Source organism: Pipistrellus hanaki (genome assembly GCF_964339955.1).
Source record: "Pipistrellus hanaki genome assembly, chromosome: 12".
Classification (NCBI taxonomy): Eukaryota; Metazoa; Chordata; class Mammalia; order Chiroptera; family Vespertilionidae; genus Pipistrellus; species Pipistrellus hanaki.
Genome location: NC_140514.1, coordinates 59,932,695 through 59,956,853, shown reverse-complemented (window position 1 = coordinate 59,956,853; position 24,159 = coordinate 59,932,695).

Here is a 24,159-nt window from a genome sequence, read left to right as displayed (position 1 = left end):
GTAAAGAATAAAGGATTCAAACACTGTTTCATGTGATCTTAACTCGAATTAAGGATTTCCCGGATCTTAGCTACCTTTTCTACACTAAGAACTGACTTGGAGCATCTCTTGGAGCTGTTCTAAACAAGTTCTCATCTGTTTAAAGTCATTTTCTCTGAATTATCCAAGTTTTCATGTAGTTTCCAATATTCTGCCTTCTGGTCCAAGTATAAGCTTTGCCCACTTTATCAAACAACTTCCTACACACTGTTATGAACTGAGGAAGCTCGGGAACATTGTCTCTCAACTGTGTTATAGAGTGTAGTACTATATTTCAGTTAAGTATAAGTCTTTCCAAAGCTACCGAACGTGTTTCTTTCTCTATTTCAATGGTATTCTGCCTTGTATAACACACATTTACCACTCTAGTCTCCTTTAAGTAAAGAATATTGGATTGATACAGTGTTTCATGTGATCTTAACTCGAATTAAGGATTTCCCGGATCTTAGCTGCCTTTTCTACACTAAGAACTGACTTTGAGAATCTCTTTGAGCTGTTCTAAACAAGTGTTCATCTGTTTACAGTCATTTTCTCTGAATTATCCAAGTTTTCATGTAGTTTCCTAAATTTTGCCTTCTGGTCTAAGTATAAGCTTTGCCCACTTTATCAAACAACTTCCTACACACTGTTATGAACTGAGGCAGCTCGGGAACATTGTCTCTCAACTGTGTTATAGAGTGTAGTACTACATTTCAGTGAAGTGTAAGGGTTTCCAAAGCTGCCAAACGTGTTTCTTACTCTATTTCAATGGTATTCTGCCTTGTATAACACACATTTACCACTCTAGTCTCCTTTAAGTAAAGAATATAGGATTCAAACACTGTTTCATGTGATCTTAACTCGAATTAAGGATTTCCCGGTTCTTAGCTACCTTTTCTACACTAAGAACTGACTTGGAGAATCTCTTTGAGCTGTTCTAAACAAGTTCTCATCTGTTTACAGTCATTTTCTCTGAATTATCCAAGTTTTCATGTAGTTTCCTATATTCTGCCTTCTGGTCCAAGTATAAGCTTTGCCCACTTTATCAAACAACTTCCTACACACTGTAATGAACTGAGGCAGCTCGGGAACATTGTCTCTCAACTGTGTTATAGAGTGTAGTACTACATTTCAGTGAATTGTAAGGCTTTCCAAAGCTGCCAAACGTGTTTCTTTCTCTATTTCAATGGTATTCTGCCTTGTATAACACACATTTACCACTCTAGTCTCCTTTAAGTAAAGAATATAGGATTCATACAGTGTTTCATGTGATCTTAACTCGGATGAAGGATTTCACGGATCTTAGCTACCTTTTCTACACTAAGAACTGACTTGTAGAATCTCTTTGAGCTGCTCTAAACAAGTTCTCATCTCTTTACAGTCATTTTCTATGAATTATCCATGTTTTCATGTAGTTTCCTATATTCTGCCTTCTGGTCCATGTATAAGCTTTGCCCAGTTTATCAAACAACTTCCTACACACTGTTATGAACTGAGGCAGCTCGGGAACATTGTCCCTCAATTGTGTTATAGAGTGTAGTACTACATTTCAGTTAAGTGTAAGGATTTCCAAAGCTGCCGAACGTGTTTCTTTCTCTATTTCAATGGTATTCTGCCTTGTATAACACACATTTACCACTCTAGTGTCCTTTAAGTAAAGAATATAGGATTCATATAGTGTTTCATGTGATCTTAACTCGAATTAAGGATTTCCCAGATCTTAGCTACATTTTCTACACTAAGTACTGACTTGGAGAATCTCTTTGAGCTGCTCTAAACAAGTTCTAATCTCTTTACAGTCATTTTCTCTGAATTATCCATGTTTTCATGTAGTTTCCTATATTCTCCTTCTGGTCCAAGTATAAGCTTTTCCCAGTTTATCAAACAACTTCCTACACACTGCTATGAACTGAGGCCGCTCCGGAACATTGTCCCTCAACTGTGTTATAGAGTGTAGTACTACATTTCAGTGAAGAGTAAGGATTTCCAAAGCTGCCGAACGTGTTTCTTTCTCTATTTCAATGGTATTCTCCCTTGTATAACACACATTTACCACTCTAGTCTCCTTTAAGTAAAGAATATTGGATTCATACAATGTTTCATGTGATCTTAACTCGAATTAAGGATTTTCCGGATCTTAGCTACCTTTTCTACAGGAAGAACTGACTTGGAGAATCTCTTTGAGCTGTTCTAAACAAGTTGTAATCTCTTTACACTCATTTTCTCTGAATTTGCCATGTTTTCATGTAGTTTCCTATATTCTGCCTTCTGGTCCAAGTATAAGCTTTCCCCACTTTATCAAACAACTTCCTACACACTGTTATGAACTGAGGAAGCTCGGGAACATTGTCTCTCAACTGTGTTATAGAGTGTAGTACTACATTTCAGTGAAGTGTATGGCTTTCCAAAGCTGCCCAACCTGTTTCTTTCTCTATTTCAATGGTGTTCTGCCTTGTATAACGCACTTTTACCACTCAAGTCTCCTTTAAGTAAAGAATATAGGATTCATACAGTGTTTCATGTGATCTTAACTCGAATTAAGGATTTCCCGGTTCTTAGCTACCTTTTCTACACTAAGAACTGGCTTTGAGAATCTCTTTGAGCTGTTCTAAACAAGTTCTCATCTGCTTACAGTCATTTTCTCTGAATTATCCATGTTTTCATGTAGTTTCCTATATTCTCCTTCTGGTCCAAGTATAAGCTTTTCCCACTTTATCAAACAACTTCCTACACACTGTTATGAACTGAGGAAGCTCGGGAACATTGTCTCTCAACTGTGTTATAGAGTGTAGTACTACATTTCAGTGAAGTGTATGGCTTTCCAAAGCTGCCGATCGTTTTTCTTTCTCTATTTCAATGGTATTCTGCCTTGTATAACACACTTTTACCACTCAAGTCTCCTTTAAGTAAAGAATATAGGATTCATACACTGTTTTATGTGATCTGAACTCGAATTAAGGATTTCCCGGATCTTAGCTACCTTTTCTACACTAAGAACTGACTTGGAGAATCTCTTGGAGCTGTTCTAAACAAGTTCTCATCTGTTTAAAGTCATTTTCTCTGAATTATCCAAATTTTCATGTAGTTTCCAATATTCTGCCTTCTGGTCCAAGTATAAGTTTTGACCACTTTATCAAACAACGTCCTACACACTGTTATGAACTGAGGCAGCTCGGGAACATTGTCTCTCAACTGTGTTATAGAGTGTAGTACTACATTTCAGTGAAGTGTAAGGCTTTCCAAAGCTGCCGAACGTGTTTCTTTCTCTATTTCAATGGTATTCTGCCTTGTATAACACACATTTACCATTCTAGTCTCCTTTAAATAAAGAATATAGGATTCATACAGTGTTTCATGTGATCTTAACTCGAATTAAGGATTTCCCGGATCTTAGCTACCTTTTCTACACTAAGAACTGACTTCGAGAATCTCTTTGAGCTGTTCTAAACAAGTTCTCATCTGTTTACAGTCATTTTCTCTGAATTATCCATGTTTTCATGTAGTTTCCTATATTCTGCCGTCTGGTCAGAATATATAAGTATAAGCTTTGCCCACTTTATCAAACAAGTTCCTACACACCGTTATGAACTGTGGCAGCTCGGGAACATTGTCTCTCAACTGTGTTATAGAGTGTAGTACTACATTTCAGTGAAGTGTAAGGCTTTCCAAAGCTGCCAAACGTGTTTCTTTCTCTATTTCAATGGTATTCTGCCTTGTATAACACACATTTACCACTCTAGTCTCCTTTAAGTAAAGAATATAGGATTCAAACACGGTTTTATGTGATCTGAACTAGAATTAAGGATTTCCCGGTTCTTAGCTACCTTTTCTACACTAAGAACTGACTTGGAGAATCTCTTTGAGCTGTTCTAAACAAGTTCTCATCTGTTTACAGTCATTTTCTCTGAATTATCCAAGTTTTCATGTATTTTCCTATATTCTGCCTTCTGGTCCAAGTATAAGCTTTGCCCACTTTATCAAACAACTTCCTACACACTGTTATGAACTGAGGAAGCTCGGGAACATTGTCTCTCAACTGTGTTATAGAGTGTAGTACTACATTTCAGTGAAATGTATGGCTTTCCAAAGCTGCTGATCGTGTTTCTTTCTCTATTTCAATGGTATTCTGCCTTGTATAACACACTTTTACCACTCAAGTCTCCTTTAAGTAAAGAATATAGGATTCATACACTGTTTCATGAGATCTTAACTCGAATTAAGGATTTCCCGAATCTTAAATACCTTTTCTACACTAAGAACTGACCTGGAGAATCTCTTTGAGCTGTTCTAAACAAGTTCTCATCTCTTTACAGTCATTTTCTCTGAAGTATCCAAGTTTTCATGTAGTTTCCTATATTCTGCCATCTGGTCAGAATATATAAGTATAAGCTTTGCCCACTTTATCAAACAAATTCCTACACACCGTTATGAACTGTGGCAGCTCGGGAACATTGTCTCTCAACTGTGTTATAGAGTGTAGTACTACATTTCAGTGAAGTGTAAGGCTTTCCAAAGCTGCCAAACGTGTTTCTTTCTCTATTTCAATGGTATTCTGCCTTGTATAATACACATTTACCACTCTAGTCTCCTTTAAGTAAAGAATATAGGATTCAAACACGGTTTTATGTGATCTGAACTAGAATTAAGGATTTCCCGGTTCTTAGCTACCTTTTCTACACTAAGAACTGACTTGGAGAATCTCTTTGAGCTGTTCTAAACAAGTTCTCGTCTGTTTACAGTCATTTTCTCTGCATTATCGATGTTTTCATGTGGTTTCCTATATTCTGCATTCTGGTCCAAGTATAAGCTTTGCCCACTATATCAAACAACTTCCTACACACTGTTATGAACTGAGGAAGCTCGGGAACATTGTCTCTCAACTGTGTTATAGAGTGTAGTACTACATTTCAGTGAACTGTAAGGCTTTCCAAAGCTGCCGAACGTGTTTCTTTCTCTATTTCAATGGTATTCTGCCTTGTATAACACACTTTTACCACTCTAGTCTCCTTTAAGTAAAGAATAAAGGATTCAAACACTGTTTCATGTGGTCTTAACTCGAATTAAGGATTTCCCGGATCTTAGCTACCATTTCTACACTAAGAACTGACTTGGAGAATCTCTTGGAGCTATTCTAAACAAGTTCTCATCTGTTTAAAGTCATTTTCTCTGAATTATCCAAGTTTTCATGTAGTTTCCAATACTCTGCCTTCTGGTCCAAGTATAAGCTTTGCCCACTTTATCAAACAAGTTCCTACACACTGTTATGAACTGATGCAGCTCGGGAACATTGTCTCTCAACTGTGTTATAGAGTGTAGTACTACATTTCAGTTAAGTATAAGTCTTTCCAAAGCTACCGAACGTGTTTCTTTCTCTATTTCAATGGTATTCTGCCTTGTATAACACACATTTACCACTCTAGTCTCCTTTAAGTAAAGAATATAGGATTCATACAGGTTTTCATGTGATATTAATTCAAATAAAGGATTTCCCGGATCTTAGCTACCTTTTCTACACTAAGAACTGACTTGGAGAATCTCTTGGAGCTGTTCTAAACAAGTTCTCATCTGTTTAAAGTCATTTTCTCTGAATTATCCATGTTTTCATGTACTTTCCTATATTCTGCCTTCTGGTCCAAGTATAAGCTTTGCCCAGTTTATCAAACAACTTCCTACACACTGTTCTGAACTGAGGCAGCTCGGGAACATTGTCCCTCAACTGTGTTATAGAGTGTAGTACTACATTTCAGTTAAGTGTAAGGATTTCCAAAGCTGCCGAACGTGTTTCTTTCTATATTTCAATGGTATTCTGCCTTGTATAACACACTTTTACCACTCTAGTCTCCTTTAAGTAAAGAATATAGGATTCATACACTGTTTCATGTGATCTTAACTCGAAGTAAGGATTTCCCGGATCTTAGCTACCTTTTCTACACTAAGAACTGACTTCGAGAATCTCTTTGAGCTGTTCTAAACAAGTTTTCATCTGTTTACAGTCATTTTCTCTGAATTATCCATGTTTTCATGTAGTTTCCTATATTCTGCCGAAGGTCCAAGTATAAGCTTTGCCCACTTTATCAAACAAGTTCCTACACACTGTTATGAACTGTGGCAGCTCGGGAACATTGTCCCTCAACTGTGTTATAGAGTGTAGTACTACATTTCAGTTAAGTGTAAGGATTTCCAAAGCTGCCGAACGTGTTTCTTTCTCTATTTCAATGGTATTCTGCCTTGTATAACACACATTTACCACTCTAGTCTCCTTTAAGTAAAGAATATAGGATTCAAACACTGTTTCATGTGATCTTAACTCGAATTAAGGATTTCCCGGATCTTAGCTACCTTTTCTACACTAAGAACTGACTTGGAGAATCTCTTTGAGCTGTTCTCAACAAGTTCTCGTCTGTTTACAGTCATTTTCTCTGCATTATCCATGTTTTCATGTGGTTTCCTATATTCTGCCTTCTGGTCCAAGTATAAGCTTTGCCCACTATATCAAACAACTTCCTACACACTGTTATGAACTGAGGCAGCTCGGGAACATTGTCTCTCAACTGTGTTATAGAGTGTAGTACTACATTTCAGTGAACTGTAAGGCTTTCCAAAGCTGCCGAACGTGTTTCTTTCTCTATATCAATGGTATTCTGCCTTGTATAACACACTTTTACCACTCTAGTCTCCTTTAAGTAAATAATAAAGGATTCAAACACTGTTTCATGTGATCTTAACTCGAATTAAAGATTTCTCAGATCTTAGCTACCTTTTCTACACTAAGAACTGACTTGGAGAATCTCTTGGAGCTGTTCTAAACAAGTTCTCATCTGTTTAAAGTCATTTTCTCTGAATTATCCAAATTTTCATGTAGTTTCCAATATTCTGCCTTCTGGTCCAAGTATAAGTTTTGACCACTTTATCAAACAACGTCCTACACACTGTTATGAACTGAGGCAGCTCGGGAACATTGTCTCTCAACTGTGTTATAGAGTGTAGTACTACATTTCAGTGAAGTGTAAGGCTTTCCAAAGCTGCCGAACGTGTTTCTTTCTCTATTTCAATGGTATTCTGCCTTGTATAACACACATTTACCATTCTAGTCTCCTTTAAATAAAGAATATAGGATTCATACAGTGTTTCATGTGATCTTAACTCGAATTAAGGATTTCCCGGATCTTAGCTACCTTTTCTACACTAAGAACTGACTTCGAGAATCTCTTTAAGCTGTTCTAAACAAGTTCTCATCTGTTTACAGTCATTTTCTCTGAAGTATCCAAGTTTTCATGTAGTTTCCTATATTCTGCCGTCTGGTCAGAATATATAAGTATAAGCTTTGCCCACTTTATCAAACAAATTCCTACACACCGTTATGAACTGTGGCAGCTCGGGAACATTGTCTCTCAACTGTGTTATAGAGTGTAGTACTACATTTCAGTGAAGTGTAAGGCTTTCCAAAGCTGCCAAACGTGTTTCTTTCTCTATTTCAATGGTATTCTGCCTTGTATAATACACATTTACCACTCTAGTCTCCTTTAAGTAAAGAATATAGGATTCAAACACGGTTTTATGTGATCTGAACTAGAATTAAGGATTTCCCGGTTCTTAGCTACCTTTTCTACACTAAGAACTGACTTGGAGAATCTCTTTGAGCTGTTCTAAACAAGTTCTCGTCTGTTTACAGTCATTTTCTCTGCATTATCGATATTTTCATGTGGTTTCCTATATTCTGCCTTCTGGTCCAAGTATAAGCTTTGCCCACTATATCAAACAACTTCCTACACACTGTTATGAACTGAGGAAGCTCGGGAACATTGTCTCTCAACTGTGTTATAGAGTGTAGTACTACATTTCAGTGAACTGTAAGGCTTTCCAAAGCTGCCGAACGTGTTTCTTTCTCTATTTCAATGGTATTCTGCCTTGTATAACACACTTTTACCACTCTAGTCTCCTTTAAGTAAAGAATAAAGGATTCAAACACTGTTTCATGTGATCTTAACTCGAATTAAGGATTTCCCGGATCTTAGCTACCATTTCTACACTAAGAACTGACTTGGAGAATCTCTTGGAGCTATTCTAAACAAGTTCTCATCTGTTTAAAGTCATTTTCTCTGAATTATCCAAGTTTTCATGTAGTTTCCAATATTCTGCCTTCTGGTCCAAGTATAAGCTTTGCCCACTTTATCAAACAAGTTCCTACACACTGTTATGAACTGAGGCAGCTCGGGAACATTGTCTCTCAACTGTGTTATAGAGTGTAGTACTACATTTCAGTTAAGTATAAGTCTTTCCAAAGCTACCGAACGTGTTTCTTTCTCTATTTCAATGGTATTCTGCCTTGTATAACACACATTTACCACTCTAGTCTCCTTTAAGTAAAGAATATAGGATTCATACAGTGTTTCATGTGATATTAATTCAAATAAAGGATTTCCCGGATCTTAGCTACCTTTTCTACACTAAGAACTGACTTGGAGAATCTCTTGGAGCTGTTCTAAACAAGTTCTCATCTGTTTAAAGTCATTTTCTCTGAATTATCCATGTTTTCATGTACTTTCCTATATTCTGCCTTCTGGTCCAAGTATAAGCTTTGCCCAGTTTATCAAACAACTTCCTACACACTGTTCTGAAATGAGGCAGCTCGGGAACATTGTCCCTCAACTGTGTTATAGAGTGTAGTACTACATTTCAGTGAAGTGTAAGGATTTCCAAAGCTGCCGAACGTGTTTCTTTCTATATTTCAATGGTATTCTGCCTTGTATAACACACTTTTACCACTCTAGTCTCCTTTAAGTAAAGAATATAGGATTCATACACTGTTTCATGTGATCTTAACTCGAAGTAAGGATATCCCGGATCTTAGCTACCTTTTCTACACTAAGAACTGACTTCGGGAATCTCTTTGAGCTGTTCTAAACAAGTTTTCATCTGTTTACAGTCATTTTCTCTGAATTATCCATGTTTTCATGTAGTTTCCTATATTCTGCCGAAGGTCCAAGTATAAGCTTTGCCCACTTTATCAAACAAGTTCCTACACACTGTTATGAACTGTGGCAGCTCGGGAACATTGTCCCTCAACTGTGTTATAGAGTGTAGTACTACATTTCAGTTAAGTGTAAGGATTTCCAAAGCTGCCGAACGTGTTTCTTTCTCTATTTCAATGGTATTCTGCCTTGTATAACACACATTTACCACTCTAGTCTCCTTTAAGTAAAGAATATAGGATTCAAACACTGTTTCATGTGATCTTAACTCGAATTAAGGATTTCCCGGATCTTAGCTACCTTTTCTACACTAAGAACTGACTTGGAGAATCTCTTTGAGCTGTTCTAAACAAGTTCTCGTCTGTTTACAGTCATTTTCTCTGCATTATCCATGTTTTCATGTGGTTTCCTATATTCTGCCTTCTGGTCCAAGTATAAGCTTTGCCCACTTTATCAAACAACTTCCTACACACTGTTATGAACTGAGCCAGCTCGGGAACATTGTCTCTCAACCGTGTTATAGAGTGTAGTACTACATTTCAGTGAAGTGTAAGGCTTTCCAAAGCTGCCGAACGTGTTTCTTTCTCTATTTCAATGGTATTCTGCCTTGTATAACACACATTTACCACTCTAGTCTCCTTTAAGTAAAGAATATTGGATTCATACAGTGTTTCATGTGATCTTAACTCGAATTAAGGATTTCCCGGATCTTAGCTACCTTTTCTACACTAAGAACTGACTTGTAGAATCTCTTTGAGCTGCTCTAAACAAGTTCTCCTCTCTTTATAGTCATTTTCTCTGAATTATCCATGTTTTCATGTAGTTTCCTATATTCTGCCGAAGGTCCAAGTATAAGCTTTGCCCACTTTATCAAACAAGTTCCTACACACTGTTATGAACTGTGGCAGCTCGGGAACATTGTCCCTCAACTGTGTTATAGAGTGTAGTACTACATTTCAGTTAAGTGTAAGGATTTCCAAAGCTGCCGAACGTGTTTCTTTCTCTATTTCAATGGTATTCTGCCTTGTATAACACACATTTACCACTCTAGTCTCCTTTAAGTAAAGAATATAGGATTCATACAGTGTTTCATGTGATATTAATTCAAATAAAGGATTTCCCGGATCTTAGCTACCTTTTCTACACTAAGAACTGACTTCGAGAATCTCTTTGAGCTGTTCTAAACAAGTTTTCATCTGTTTACAGTCATTTTCTCTGAATTATCCATGTTTTCATGTAGTTTCCTATATTCTGCCGAAGGTCCAAGTATAAGCTTTGCCCACTTTATCAAACAAGTTCCTACACACTGTTATGAACTGTGGCAGCTCGGGAACATTGTCCCTCAACTGTGTTATAGAGTGTAGTACTACATTTCAGTTAAGTGTAAGGATTTCCAAAGCTGCCGAACGTGTTTCTTTCTCTATTTCAATGGTATTCTGCCTTGTATAACACACATTTACCACTCTAGTCTCCTTTAAGTAAAGAATATAGGATTCAAACACTGTTTCATGTGATCTTAACTCGAATTAAGGATTTCCCGGATCTTAGCTACCTTTTCTACACTAAGAACTGACTTGGAGAATCTCTTTGAGCTGTTCTAAACAAGTTCTCGTCTGTTTACAGTCATTTTCTCTGCATTATCCATGTTTTCATGTGGTTTCCTATATTCTGCCTTCTGGTCCAAGTATAAGCTTTGCCCACTATATCAAAAAACTTCCTACACACTGTTATGAACTGAGGCAGCTCGGGAACATTGTCTCTCAACTGTGTTATAGAGTGTAGTACTACATTTCAGTGAACTGTAAGGCTTTCCAAAGCTGCCGAACGTGTTTCTTTCTCTATATCAATGGTATTCTGCCTTGTATAACACACTTTTACCACTCTAGTCTCCTTTAAGTAAAGAATAAAGGATTCAAACACTGTTTCATGTGATCTTAACTCGAATTAAGGATTTCTCGGATCTTAGCTACCTTTTCTACACTAAGAACTGACTTGGAGAATCTCTTGGAGCTGTTCTAAACAAGTTCTCATCTGTTTAAAGTCATTTTCTCTGAATTATCCAAGTTTTCATGTAGTTTCCAATATTCTGCCTTCTGGTCCAAGTATAAGCTTTGCCCACTTTATCAAACAAGTTCCTACACACTGTTATGAACTGAGCCAGCTCGGGAACATTGTCTCTCAACTGTGTTATAGAGTGTAGTACTACATTTCAGTGAAGTGTAAGGCTTTCCAAAGCTGCCGAACGTGTTTCTTTCTCTATTTCAATGGTATTCTGCCTTGTATAACACACATTTACCACTCTAGTCTCCTTTAAGTAAAGAATATTGGATTCATACAGTGTTTCATGTGATCTTAACTCGAATTAAGGATTTCCCGGATCTTAGCTACCTTTTCTACACTAAGAACTGACTTGTAGAATCTCTTTGAGCTGCTCTAAACAAGTTCTCCTCTCTTTATAGTCATTTTCTATGAATTATCCATGTTTTCATGTAGTTTCCTATATTCTGCCTTCTGGTCCAAGTATAAGCTTTGCCCAGTTTATCAAACAACTTCCTACACACTGTTATGAACTGAGGCAGCTCGGGAACATTGTCCCTCAACTGTGTTATAGAGTGTAGTACTACATTTCAGTTAAGTGTAAGGATTTCCAAAGCTGCCGAACGTGTTTCTTTCTCTATTTCAATGGTATTCTGCCTTGTATAACACACTTTTACCACTCTAGTCTCCTTTAAGTAAAGAATATACGATTCATACACTGTTTCATGTGATCTTAACTCGAATTAAGGATTTCCCGGATCTTAGCTACCTTTTCTACACTAAGAACTGACTTCGAGAATCTCTTTGAGCTGTTCTAAACAAGTTTTCATCTGTTTACAGTCATTTTCTCTGAATTATCCATGTTTTCATGTAGTTTCCTATATTCTGCCGAAGGTCCAAGTATAAGCTTTGCCCACTTTATCAAACAAGTTCCTACACACTGTTATGAACTGTGGCAGCTCGGGAACATTGTCCCTCAACTGTGTTATAGAGTGTAGTACTACATTTCAGTTAAGTGTAAGGATTTCCAAAGCTGCCGAACGTGTTTCTTTCTCTATTTCAATGGTATTCTGCCTTGTATAACACACATTTACCACTCTAGTCTCCTTTAAGTAAAGAATATAGGATTCAAACACTGTTTCATGTGATCTTAACTCGAATTAAGGATTTCCCGGATCTTAGCTACCTTTTCTACACTAAGAACTGACTTGGAGAATCTCTTTGAGCTGTTCTAAACAAGTTCTCGTCTGTTTACAGTCATTTTCTCTGCATTATCCATGTTTTCATGTGGTTTCCTATATTCTGCCTTCTGGTCCAAGTATAAGCTTTGCCCACTATATCAAACAACTTCCTACACACTGTTATGAACTGAGGCAGCTCGGGAACATTGTCTCTCAACTATGTTATAGAGTGTAGTACTACATTTCAGTGAACTGTAAGGCTTTCCAAAGCTGCCGAACGTGTTTCTTTCTCTATATCAATGGTATTCTGCCTTGTATAACACACTTTTACCACTCTAGTCTCCTTTAAGTAAAGAATAAAGGATTCAAACACTGTTTCATGTGATCTTAACTCGAATTAAGGATTTCTCGGATCTTAGCTACCTTTTCTACACTAAGAACTGGCTTTGAGAATCTCTTTGAGCTGTTCTAAACAAGTTCTCATCTGTTTACAGTCATTTTCTCTGAATTATCCAAGTTTTCATGTAGTTTCCTATATTCTGCCTTCTGGTCCAAGTATAAGCTTTGCCCACTTTATCAAACAACTTCCTACACACTGTTATGAACTGAGCCAGCTCGGGAACATTGTCTCTCAACCGTGTTATAGAGTGTAGTACTACATTTCAGTGAAGTGTAAGGCTTTCCAAAGCTGCCGAACGTGTTTCTTTCTCTATTTCAATGGTATTCTGCCTTGTATAACACACATTTACCACTCTAGTCTCCTTTAAGTAAAGAATATTGGATTCATACAGTGTTTCATGTGATCTTAACTCGAATTAAGGATTTCCCGGATCTTAGCTACCTTTTCTACACTAAGAACTGACTTGTAGAATCTCTTTGAGCTGCTCTAAACAAGTTCTCCTCTCTTTATAGTCATTTTCTATGAATTATCCATGTGTTCATGTAGTTTCCTATATTCTGCCTTCTGTTCCAAGTATAAGCTTTGCCCAGTTTATCAAACAACTTCCTACACACTGTTATGAACTGAGGCAGCTCGGGAACATTGTCCCTCAACTGTGTTATAGAGTGTAGTACTACATTTCAGTTAAGTGTAAGGATTTCCAAAGCTGCCGAACGTGTTTCTTTCTCTATTTCAATGGTATTCTGCCTTGTATAACACACTTTTACCACTCTAGTCTCCTTTAAATAAAGAATATAGGATTCATACACTGTTTCATGTGATCTTAACTCGAATTAAGGATTTCCTGGATCTTAGCTACCTTTTCTACACTAAGAACTGACTTCGAGAATCTCTTTGAGCTGTTCTAAACAAGTTTTCATTTGTTTACAGTCATTTTCTCTGAATTATCCATGTTTTCATGTAGTTTCCTATATTCTGCCGAAGGTCCAAGTATAAGCTTTGCCCACTTTATCAAACAAGTTCCTACACACTGTTATGAACTGTGGCAGCTCGGGAACATTGTCCCTCAACTGTGTTATAGAGTGTAGTACTACATTTCAGTTAAGTGTAAGGATTTCCAAAGCTGCCGAACGTGTTTCTTTCTCTATTTCAATGGTATTCTGCCTTGTATAACACACTTTTACCACTCTAGTCTCCTTTAAGTAAAGAATATAGGATTCAAACACTGTTTCATGTGATCTTAACTCGAATTAAGGATTTCCCGGATCTTAGCTACCTTTTCTACACTAAGAACTCTCTTGGAGAATCTCTTTGAGCTGCTCTAAACAAGTTCTCATCTCTTTACAGTCATTTTCTATGAATTATCCATGTTTTCATGTAGTTTCCTATATTCTGCCTTCTGGTCCATGTATAAGCTTTGCCCAGTTTATCAAACAACTTCCTACACACTGTTATGAACTGAGGCAGCTCGGGAACATTGTCCCTCAACTGTGTTATAGAGTGTAGTACTACATTTCAGTGAAGTGTAAGGATTTCCAAAGCTGCCGAACGTGTTTCTTTCTCTATTTCAATGGTATTCTGCCTTGTATAACACACATTTACCACTCTAGTGTCCTTTAAGTAAAGAATATAGGATTCATACAGTGTTTCATGTGATCTTAACTCGAATTAAGGATTTCCCGGATCTTAGCTACCTTTTCTACACTAAGAACTGACTTGGAGAATCTCTTGGAGCTGTTCTAAACAAGTTCTCATCTGTTTAAAGTCATTTTCTCTGAATTATCCAAATTTTCATGTAGTTTCCAATATTCTGCCTTCGGGTCCAAGTATAAGTTATGTCCACTTTATCAAACAACTTCCTACACACTGTTATGAACTGAGGCAGCTCGGAAACATTGTCTCTCAACTGTGTTATAGAGTGTAGTATACATTTCAGTTAAGTGTAAGGATTTCCAAAGCTGCCGAACGTGTTTCTTTCTCTATTTCAATGGTATTCTGCCTTGTATAACACACTTTTACCACTCTAGTCTCCTTTAAGTAAAGAATATAGGATTCATACACTGTTTCATGTGATCTTAACTCGAAGTAAGGATTTCCCGGATCTTAGCTACCTTTTCTACACTAAGAACTGACTTCGAGAATCTCTTTGAGCTGTTCTAAACAAGTTTTCATCTGTTTACAGTCATTTTCTCTGAATTATCCATGTTTTCATGTAGTTTCCTATATTCTGACGAAGGTCCAAGTATAACCTTTGCCCACTTTATCAAACAAGTTCCTACACACTGTTATGAACTGTGGCAGCTCGGGAACATTGTCCCTCAACTGTGTTATAGAGTGTAGTACTACATTTCAGTTAAGTGTAAGGATTTCCAAAGCTGCCGAACGTGTTTCTTTCTCTATTTCAATGGTATTCTGCCTTGTATAACACACATTTACCACTCTAGTCTCCTTTAAGTAAAGAATATAGGATTCAAACACTGTTTCATGTGATCTTAACTCGAATTAAGGATTTCCCGGATCTTAGCTACCTTTTCTACACTAAGAACTGACTTGGAGAATCTCTTTGAGCTGTTCTAAACAAGTTCTCATCTGTTTACAGTCATTTTCTCTGAATTATCCAAGTTTTCATGTAGTTTCCTATATTCTGCCTTCTGGTCCAAATATAAGCTTTGCCCACTTAATCAAACAACTTCCTACACACTGTAATGAACTTAGGCAGCTCGGGAACATTGTCTCTCAACTGTGTTATAGAGTGTAGTACTACATTTCAGTGAAGTGTAAGGCTTTCCAAAGCTGCCGAACGTGTTTCTTTCTCTGTTTCAATGGTATTCTGCCTTGTATAACACACATTTACCACTCTAGTCTCCTTTAAGTAAAGAATATAGGATTCATACAGTGTTTCATGTGATCTTAACTCGAATGAAGGATTTCCCGGATCTTAACTACCTTTTCTACACTAAGAACTGACTTGTAGAATCTCTTTGAGCTGCTCTAAACAAGTTCTCCTCTCTTTATAGTCATTTTCTATGAATTATCCATGTTTTCATGTAGTTTCCTATATTCTGCCTTCTGGTCCAAGTATAAGCTTTGCCCAGTTTATCAAACAACTTCCTACACACTGTTATGAACTGAGGCAGCTCGGGAACATTGTCCCTCAACTGTGTTATAGAGTGTAGTACTACATTTCAGTTAAGTGTAAGGATTTCCAAAGCTGCCGAACGTGTTTCTTTCTCTATTTCAATGGTATTCTGCCTTGTATAACACACTTTTACCACTCTAGTCTCCTTTAAGTAAAGAATATACGATTCATACACTGTTTCATGTGATCTTAACTCGAATTAAGGATTTCCCGGATCTTAGCTACCTTTTCTACACTAAGAACTGACTTCGAGAATCTCTTTGAGCTGTTCTAAACAAGTTTTCATCTGTTTACAGTCATTTTCTCTGAATTATCCATGTTTTCATGTAGTTTCCTATATTCTGCCGAAGGTCCAAGTATAAGCTTTGCCCACTTTATCAAACAAGTTCCTACACACTGTTATGAACTGTGGCAGCTCGGGAACATTGTCCCTCAACTGTGTTATAGAGTGTAGTACTACATTTCAGTTAAGTGTAAGGATTTCCAAAGCTGCCGAACGTGTTTCTTTCTCTATTTCAATGGTATTCTGCCTTGTATAACACACATTTACCACTCTAGTCTCCTTTAAGTAAAGAATATAGGATTCAAACACTGTTTCATGTGATCTTAACTCGAATTAAGGATTTCCCGGATCTTAGCTACCTTTTCTACACTAAGAACTGACTTGGAGAATCTCTTTGAGCTGTTCTAAACAAGTTCTCGTCTGTTTACAGTCATTTTCTCTGCATTATCCATGTTTTCATGTGGTTTCCTATATTCTGCCTTCTGGTCCAAGTATAAGCTTTGCCCACTATATCAAACAACTTCCTACACACTGTTATGAACTGAGGCAGCTCGGGAACATTGTCTCTCAACTGTGTTATAGAGTGTAGTACTACATTTCAGTGAACTGTAAGGCTTTCCAAAGCTGCCGAACGTGTATCTTTCTCTATATCAATGGTATTCTGCCTTGTATAACACACTTTTACCACTCTAGTCTCCTTTAAGTAAAGAATAAAGGATTCAAACACTGTTTCATGTGATCTTAACTCGAATTAAGGATTTCTCGGATCTTAGCTACCTTTTCTACACTAAGAACTGGCTTTGAGAATCTCTTTGAGCTGTTCTAAACAAGTTCTCATCTGTTTACAGTCATTTTCTCTGAATTATCCAAGTTTTCATGTAGTTTCCTATATTCTGCCTTCTGGTCCAAGTATAAGCTTTGCCCACTTTATCAAACAACTTCCTACACACTGTTATGAACTGAGCCAGCTCGGGAACATTGTCTCTCAACCGTGTTATAGAGTGTAGTACTACATTTCAGTGAAGTGTAAGGCTTTCCAAAGCTGCCGAACGTGTTTCTTTCTCTATTTCAATGGTATTCTGCCTTGTATAACACACATTTACCACTCTAGTCTCCTTTAAGTAAAGAATATTGGATTCATACAGTGTTTCATGTGATCTTAACTCGAATTAAGGATTTCCCGGATCTTAGCTACCTTTTCTACACTAAGAACTGACTTGTAGAATCTCTTTGAGCTGCTCTAAACAAGTTCTCCTCTCTTTATAGTCATTTTCTATGAATTATCCATGTGTTCATGTAGTTTCCTATATTCTGCCTTCTGTTCCAAGTATAAGCTTTGCCCAGTTTATCAAACAACTTCCTACACACTGTTATGAACTGAGGCAGCTCGGGAACATTGTCCCTCAACTGTGTTATAGAGTGTAGTACTACATTTCAGTTAAGTGTAAGGATTTCCAAAGCTGCCGAACGTGTTTCTTTCTCTATTTCAATGGTATTCTGCCTTGTATAACACACTTTTACCACTCTAGTCTCCTTTAAATAAAGAATATAGGATTCATACACTGTTTCATGTGATCTTAACTCGAATTAAGGATTTCCTGGATCTTAGCTACCTTTTCTACACTAAGAACTGACTTCGAGAATCTCTTTGAGCTGTTCTAAACAAGTTTTCATTTGTTTACAGTCATTTTCTCTGAATTATCCATGTTTTCATGTAGTTTCCTATATTCTGCCGAAGGTCCAAGTATAAGCTTTGCCCACTTTATCAAACAAGTTCCTACACACTGTTATGAACTGTGGCAGCTCGGGAACATTGTCCCTCAACTGTGTTATAGAGTGTAGTACTACATTTCAGTTAAGTGTAAGGATTTCCAAAGCTGCCGAACGTGTTTCTTTCTCTATTTCAATGGTATTCTGCCTTGTATAACACACTTTTACCACTCTAGTCTCCTTTAAGTAAAGAATATAGGATTCAAACACTGTTTCATGTGATCTTAACTCGAATTAAGGATTTCCCGGATCTTAGCTACCTTTTCTACACTAAGAACTCTCTTGGAGAATCTCTTTGAGCTGCTCTAAACAAGTTCTCATCTCTTTACAGTCATTTTCTATGAATTATCCATGTTTTCATGTAGTTTCCTATATTCTGCCTTCTGGTCCATGTATAAGCTTTGCCCAGTTTATCAAACAACTTCCTACACACTGTTATGAACTGAGGCAGCTCGGGAACATTGTCCCTCAACTGTGTTATAGAGTGTAGTACTACATTTCAGTGAAGTGTAAGGATTTCCAAAGCTGCCGAACGTGTTTCTTTCTCTATTTCAATGGTATTCTGCCTTGTATAACACACATTTACCACTCTAGTGTCCTTTAAGTAAAGAATATAGGATTCATACAGTGTTTCATGTGATCTTAACTCGAATTAAGGATTTCCCGGATCTTAGCTACCTTTTCTACACTAAGAACTGACTTGGAGAATCTCTTGGAGCTGTTCTAAACAAGTTCTCATCTGTTTAAAGTCATTTTCTCTGAATTATCCAAATTTTCATGTAGTTTCCAATATTCTGCCTTCGGGTCCAAGTATAAGTTATGTCCACTTTATCAAACAACTTCCTACACACTGTTATGAACTGAGGCAGCTCGGAAACATTGTCTCTCAACTGTGTTATAGAGTGTAGTATACATTTCAGTTAAGTGTAAGGATTTCCAAAGCTGCCGAACGTGTTTCTTTCTCTATTTCAATGGTATTCTGCCTTGTATAACACACTTTTACCACTCTAGTCTCCTTTAAGTAAAGAATATAGGATTCATACACTGTTTCATGTGATCTTAACTCGAAGTAAGGATTTCCCGGATCTTAGCTACCTTTTCTACACTAAGAACTGACTTCGAGAATCTCTTTGAGCTGTTCTAAACAAGTTTTCATCTGTTTACAGTCATTTTCTCTGAATTATCCATGTTTTCATGTAGTTTCCTATATTCTGACGAAGGTCCAAGTATAACCTTTGCCCACTTTATCAAACAAGTTCCTACACACTGTTATGAACTGTGGCAGCTCGGGAACATTGTCCCTCAACTGTGTTATAGAGTGTAGTACTACATTTCAGTTAAGTGTAAGGATTTCCAAAGCTGCCGAACGTGTTTCTTTCTCTATTTCAATGGTATTCTGCCTTGTATAACACACATTTACCACTCTAGTCTCCTTTAAGTAAAGAATATAGGATTCAAACACTGTTTCATGTGATCTTAACTCGAATTAAGGATTTCCCGGATCTTAGCTACCTTTTCTACACTAAGAACTGACTTGGAGAATCTCTTTGAGCTGTTCTAAACAAGTTCTCATCTGTTTACAGTCATTTTCTCTGAATTATCCAAGTTTTCATGTAGTTTCCTATATTCTGCCTTCTGGTCCAAATATAAGCTTTGCCCACTTAATCAAACAACTTCCTACACACTGTAATGAACTTAGGCAGCTCGGGAACATTGTCTCTCAACTGTGTTATAGAGTGTAGTACTACATTTCAGTGAAGTGTAAGGCTTTCCAAAGCTGCCGAACGTGTTTCTTTCTCTGTTTCAATGGTATTCTGCCTTGTATAACACACATTTACCACTCTAGTCTCCTTTAAGTAAAGAATATAGGATTCATACAGTGTTTCATGTGATCTTAACTCGAATGAAGGATTTCCCGGATCTTAGCTACCTTTTCTACACTAAGAACTGACTTGGAGAATCTCTTGGAGCTGTTCTAAACAAGTTCTCATCTGTTTAAAGACATTTTCTCTGAATTATCCAAGTTTTCATGTAGTTTCCAATATTCTGCCTTCTGGTCCAAGTATAAGCTTTGCCCACTTTATCAAACAACTTCCTACACACTGTTATGAACTGAGGCAGCTCGGGAACATTGTCTCTCAACTGTGTTATAGAGTGTAGTACTACATTTCAGTTAAGTATAAGTCTTTCCAAAGCTACCGAACGTGTTTCTTTCTCTATTTCAATGGTATTCTGCCTTGTATAACACACATTTACCACTCTAGTCTCCTTTAAGTAAAGAATATAGGATTCATACAGTGTTTCATGTGATATTAACTCGAATAAAGGATGTCCCGGATCTTAGCTACCTTTTCTACACTAAGAACTGGCTTTGAGAATCTCTTTGAGCTGTTCTAAACAAGTTCTTATCTGTTTACAGTCATTTTCTCTGAATTATCCAAGTTTTCATGTAGTTTCCTATATTCTGCCTTCTGGTCCAAGTATAAGCTTTGCCCACTTTATCAAACAACTTCCTACACACTGTTATGAACTGAGGCAGCTCGGGAACATTGTCTCTCAACTGTGTTATAGATTGTAGTACTACATTTCAGTGAAGTGTAAGGCTTTCCAAATCTGCCGAACGTGTTTCTTTCTCTATTTCAATGGTATTCTGCCTTGTATAACACACATTTACCACTCTAGTCTCCTTTAAGTAAAGAATATTGGATTCATACAGTGTTTCATGTGATCTTAACTCGAATTAAGGATTTCCCGGATCTTAGCTACCTTTTCTACACTAAGAACTGACTTGTAGAATCTCTTTGAGCTGCTCTAAACAAGTTCTCCTCTCTTTATAGTCATTTTCTATGAATTATCCATGTTTTCATGTAGTTTCTTATATTCTGCCGTCTGGTCAGAATATATAAGTATAAGCTTTGCCCACTTTATCAAACAAGTTCCTACACACCGTTATGAACTGTGGCAGCTCGGGAACATTGTCTCTCAACTGTGTTAAAGAGTGTAGTACTACATTTCAGTGAAGTGTAAGGCTTTCCAAAACTGCCAAACGTGTTTCTTTCTCTATTTCAATGGTATTCTGCCTTGTATAACACACATTTACCACTCTAGTCTCCTTTAAGTAAAGAATATAGGATTCAAACACGGTTTTATGTGATCTGAACTAGAATTAAGGATTTCCCGGTTCTTAGCTACCTTTTCTACACTAAGAACTGACTTCGAGAATCTCTTTGAGCTGTTCTAAACAAGTTTTCATCTGTTTACAGTCATTTTCTCTGAATTATCCATGTTTTCATGTAGTTTCCTATATTCTGCCGAAGGTCCAAGTATAAGCTTTGCCCACTTTATCAAACAAGTTCCTACACACTGTTATGAACTGTGGCAGCTCGGGAACATTGTCCCTCAACTGTGATATAGAGTGTAGTACTACATTTCAGTTAAGTGTAAGGATTTCCAAAGCTGCCGAACGTGTTTCTTTCTCTATTTCAATGGTATTCTGCCTTGTATAACACACTTTTACCACTCTAGTCTCCTTTAAGTAAAGAATATAGGATTCATACACTGTTTCATGTGATCTTAACTCGAAGTATGGATTTCCCGGATCTTAGCTACCTTTTCTACACTAAGAACTGACTTCGAGAATCTCTTTGAGCAGTTCTAAACAAGTTTTCATCTGTTTACAGTCATTTTCTCTGAATTATCCATGTTTTCATGTAGTTTCCTATATTCTGCCGAAGGTCCAAGTATAAGCTTTGCCCACTTTATCAAACAAGTTCCTACACACTGTTATGAACTGTGGCAGCTCGGGAACATTGTCCCTCAACTGTGTTATAGAGTGTAGTACTACATTTCAGTTAAGTGTAAGGATTTCCAAAGCTGCCGAACGTGTTTCTTTCTCTATTTCAATGGTATTCTGCCTTGTATAACACACATTTACCATTCTAGTCTCCTTTAAATAAAGAATATAGGATTCATACAGTGTTTCATGTGATCTTAACTCGAATTAAGGATTTCCCAGATCTTAGCTACCTTTTCTACACTAAGAACTGACTTTGAGAATCTCTTTGAGCTGTTCTAAACAAGTTCTCATCTGTTTACAGTCATTTTCTCTGAATTATCCATGTTTTCATGTAGTTTCTTATATTCTGCCGTCTGGTCAGAATATATAAGTATAAGCTTTGCCCACTTTATCAAACAAGTTCCTACACACCGTTATGAACTGTGGCAGCTCGGGAACATTGTCTCTCAACTGTGTTATAGAGTGTAGTACTACATTTCAGTGAAGTGTAAGGCTTTCCAAAGCTGCCAAACGTGTTTCTTTCTCTATTTCAATGGTATTCTGCCTTGTATAACACACATTTACCACTCTAGTCTCCTTTAAGTAAAGAATATAGGATTCAAACACGGTTTTATGTGATCTGAACTAGAATTAAGGATTTCCCGGTTCTTAGCTACCTTTTCTACACTAAGAACTGACTTCGAGAATCTCTTTGAGCTGTTCTAAACAAGTTTTCATCTGTTTACAGTCATTTTCTCTGAATTATCCATGTTTTCATGTAGTTTCCTATATTCTGCCGAAGGTCCAAGTATAAGCTTTGCCCACTTTATCAAACAAGTTCCTACACACTGTTATGAACTGTGGCAGCTCGGGAACATTGTCCCTCAACTGTGTTATAGAGTGTAGTACTACATTTCAGTTAAGTGTAAGGATTTCCAAAGCTGCCGAACGTGTTTCTTTCTCTATTTCAATGGTATTCTGCCTTGTATAACACACATTTACCACTCTAGTCTCCTTTAAGTAAAGAATATAGGTTTCAAACACTGTTTCATGTGATCTTAACTCGAATTAAGGATTTCCCGGATCTTAGCTACCTTTTCTACACTAAGAACTGACTTGGAGAATCTCTTTGAGCTGTTCTAAACAAGTTCTCATCTGTTTACAGTCATTTTCTCTGAATTATCCAAGTTTTCATGTAGTTTCCTATATTTTGCCTTCTGGTCCAAATATAAGCTTTGCCCACTTAATCAAACAACTTCCTACACACTGTAATGAACTTAGGCAGCTCGGGAACATTGTCTCTCAACTGTGTTATAGAGTGTAGTACTACATTTCAGTGAAGTGTAAGGATTTCCAAAGCTGCCGAATGTGTTTCTTTCTCTGTTTCAATGGTATTCTGCCTTGTATAACACACATTTATCACTCTAGTCTCCTTTAAGTAAAGAATATAGGATTCATACAGTGTTTCATGTGATCTTAACTCGAATGAAGGATTTCCCGGATCTTAGCTACCTTTTCTACACTAAGAACTGGCTTTGAGAATCTCTTTGAGCTGTTCTAAACAAGTTCTCATCTGTTTACAGTCATTTTCTCTGAATTATCCAAGTTTTCATGTTGTTTCCTATATTCTGCCTTCTGGTCCAAGTATAAGCTTTGCCCACTTTATCAAACAACTTCCTACACACTGTTATGAACTGAGCCAGCTCGGGAACATTGTCTCTCAACTGTGTTATAGAGTGTAGTACTACATTTCAGTGAAGTGTAAGGCTTTCCAAAGCTGCAGAACGTGTTTCTTTCTCTATTTCAATGGTATTCTGCCTTGTATAACACACATTTACCACTCTAGTCTCCTTTAAGTAAAGAATATTGGATTCATACAGTGTTTCATGTGATCTTAACACGAATTAAGGATTTCCCGGATCTTAGCTACCTTTTCTACACTAAGAACTAACTTGTAGAATCTCTTTGAGCTGCTCTAAACAAGTTCTCCTCTCTTTATAGTCATTTTCTATGAATTATCCATGTTTTCATGTAGTTTCCTATATTCTGCCTTCTGGTCCAAGTATAAGCTTTGCCCAGTTTATCAAACAACTTCCTACACACTGTTATGAACTGAGGCAGCTCGGGAACATTGTCCCTCAACTGTGTTATAGAGTGTAGTACTACATTTCAGTTAAGTGTAAGGATTTCCAAAGCTGCCGAACGTGTTTCTTTCTCTATTTCAATGGTATTCTGCCTTGTATAACACACTTTTACCACTCTAGTCTCCTTTAAGTAAAGAATATAGGATTCATACACTGTTTCATGTGATCTTAACTCGAAGTAAGGATTTCCCGGATCTTAGCTACCTTTTCTACACTAAGAACTGACTTCGAGAATCTCTTTGAGCAGTTCTAAACAAGTTTTCATCTGTTTACAGTCATTTTCTCTGAATTATCCATGTTTTCATGTAGTTTCCTATATTCTGCCGAAGGTCCAAGTATAAGCTTTGCCCACTTTATCAAACAAGTTCCTACACACTGTTATGAACTGTGGCAGCTCGGGAACATTGTCCCTCAACTGTGTTATAGAGTGTAGTACTACA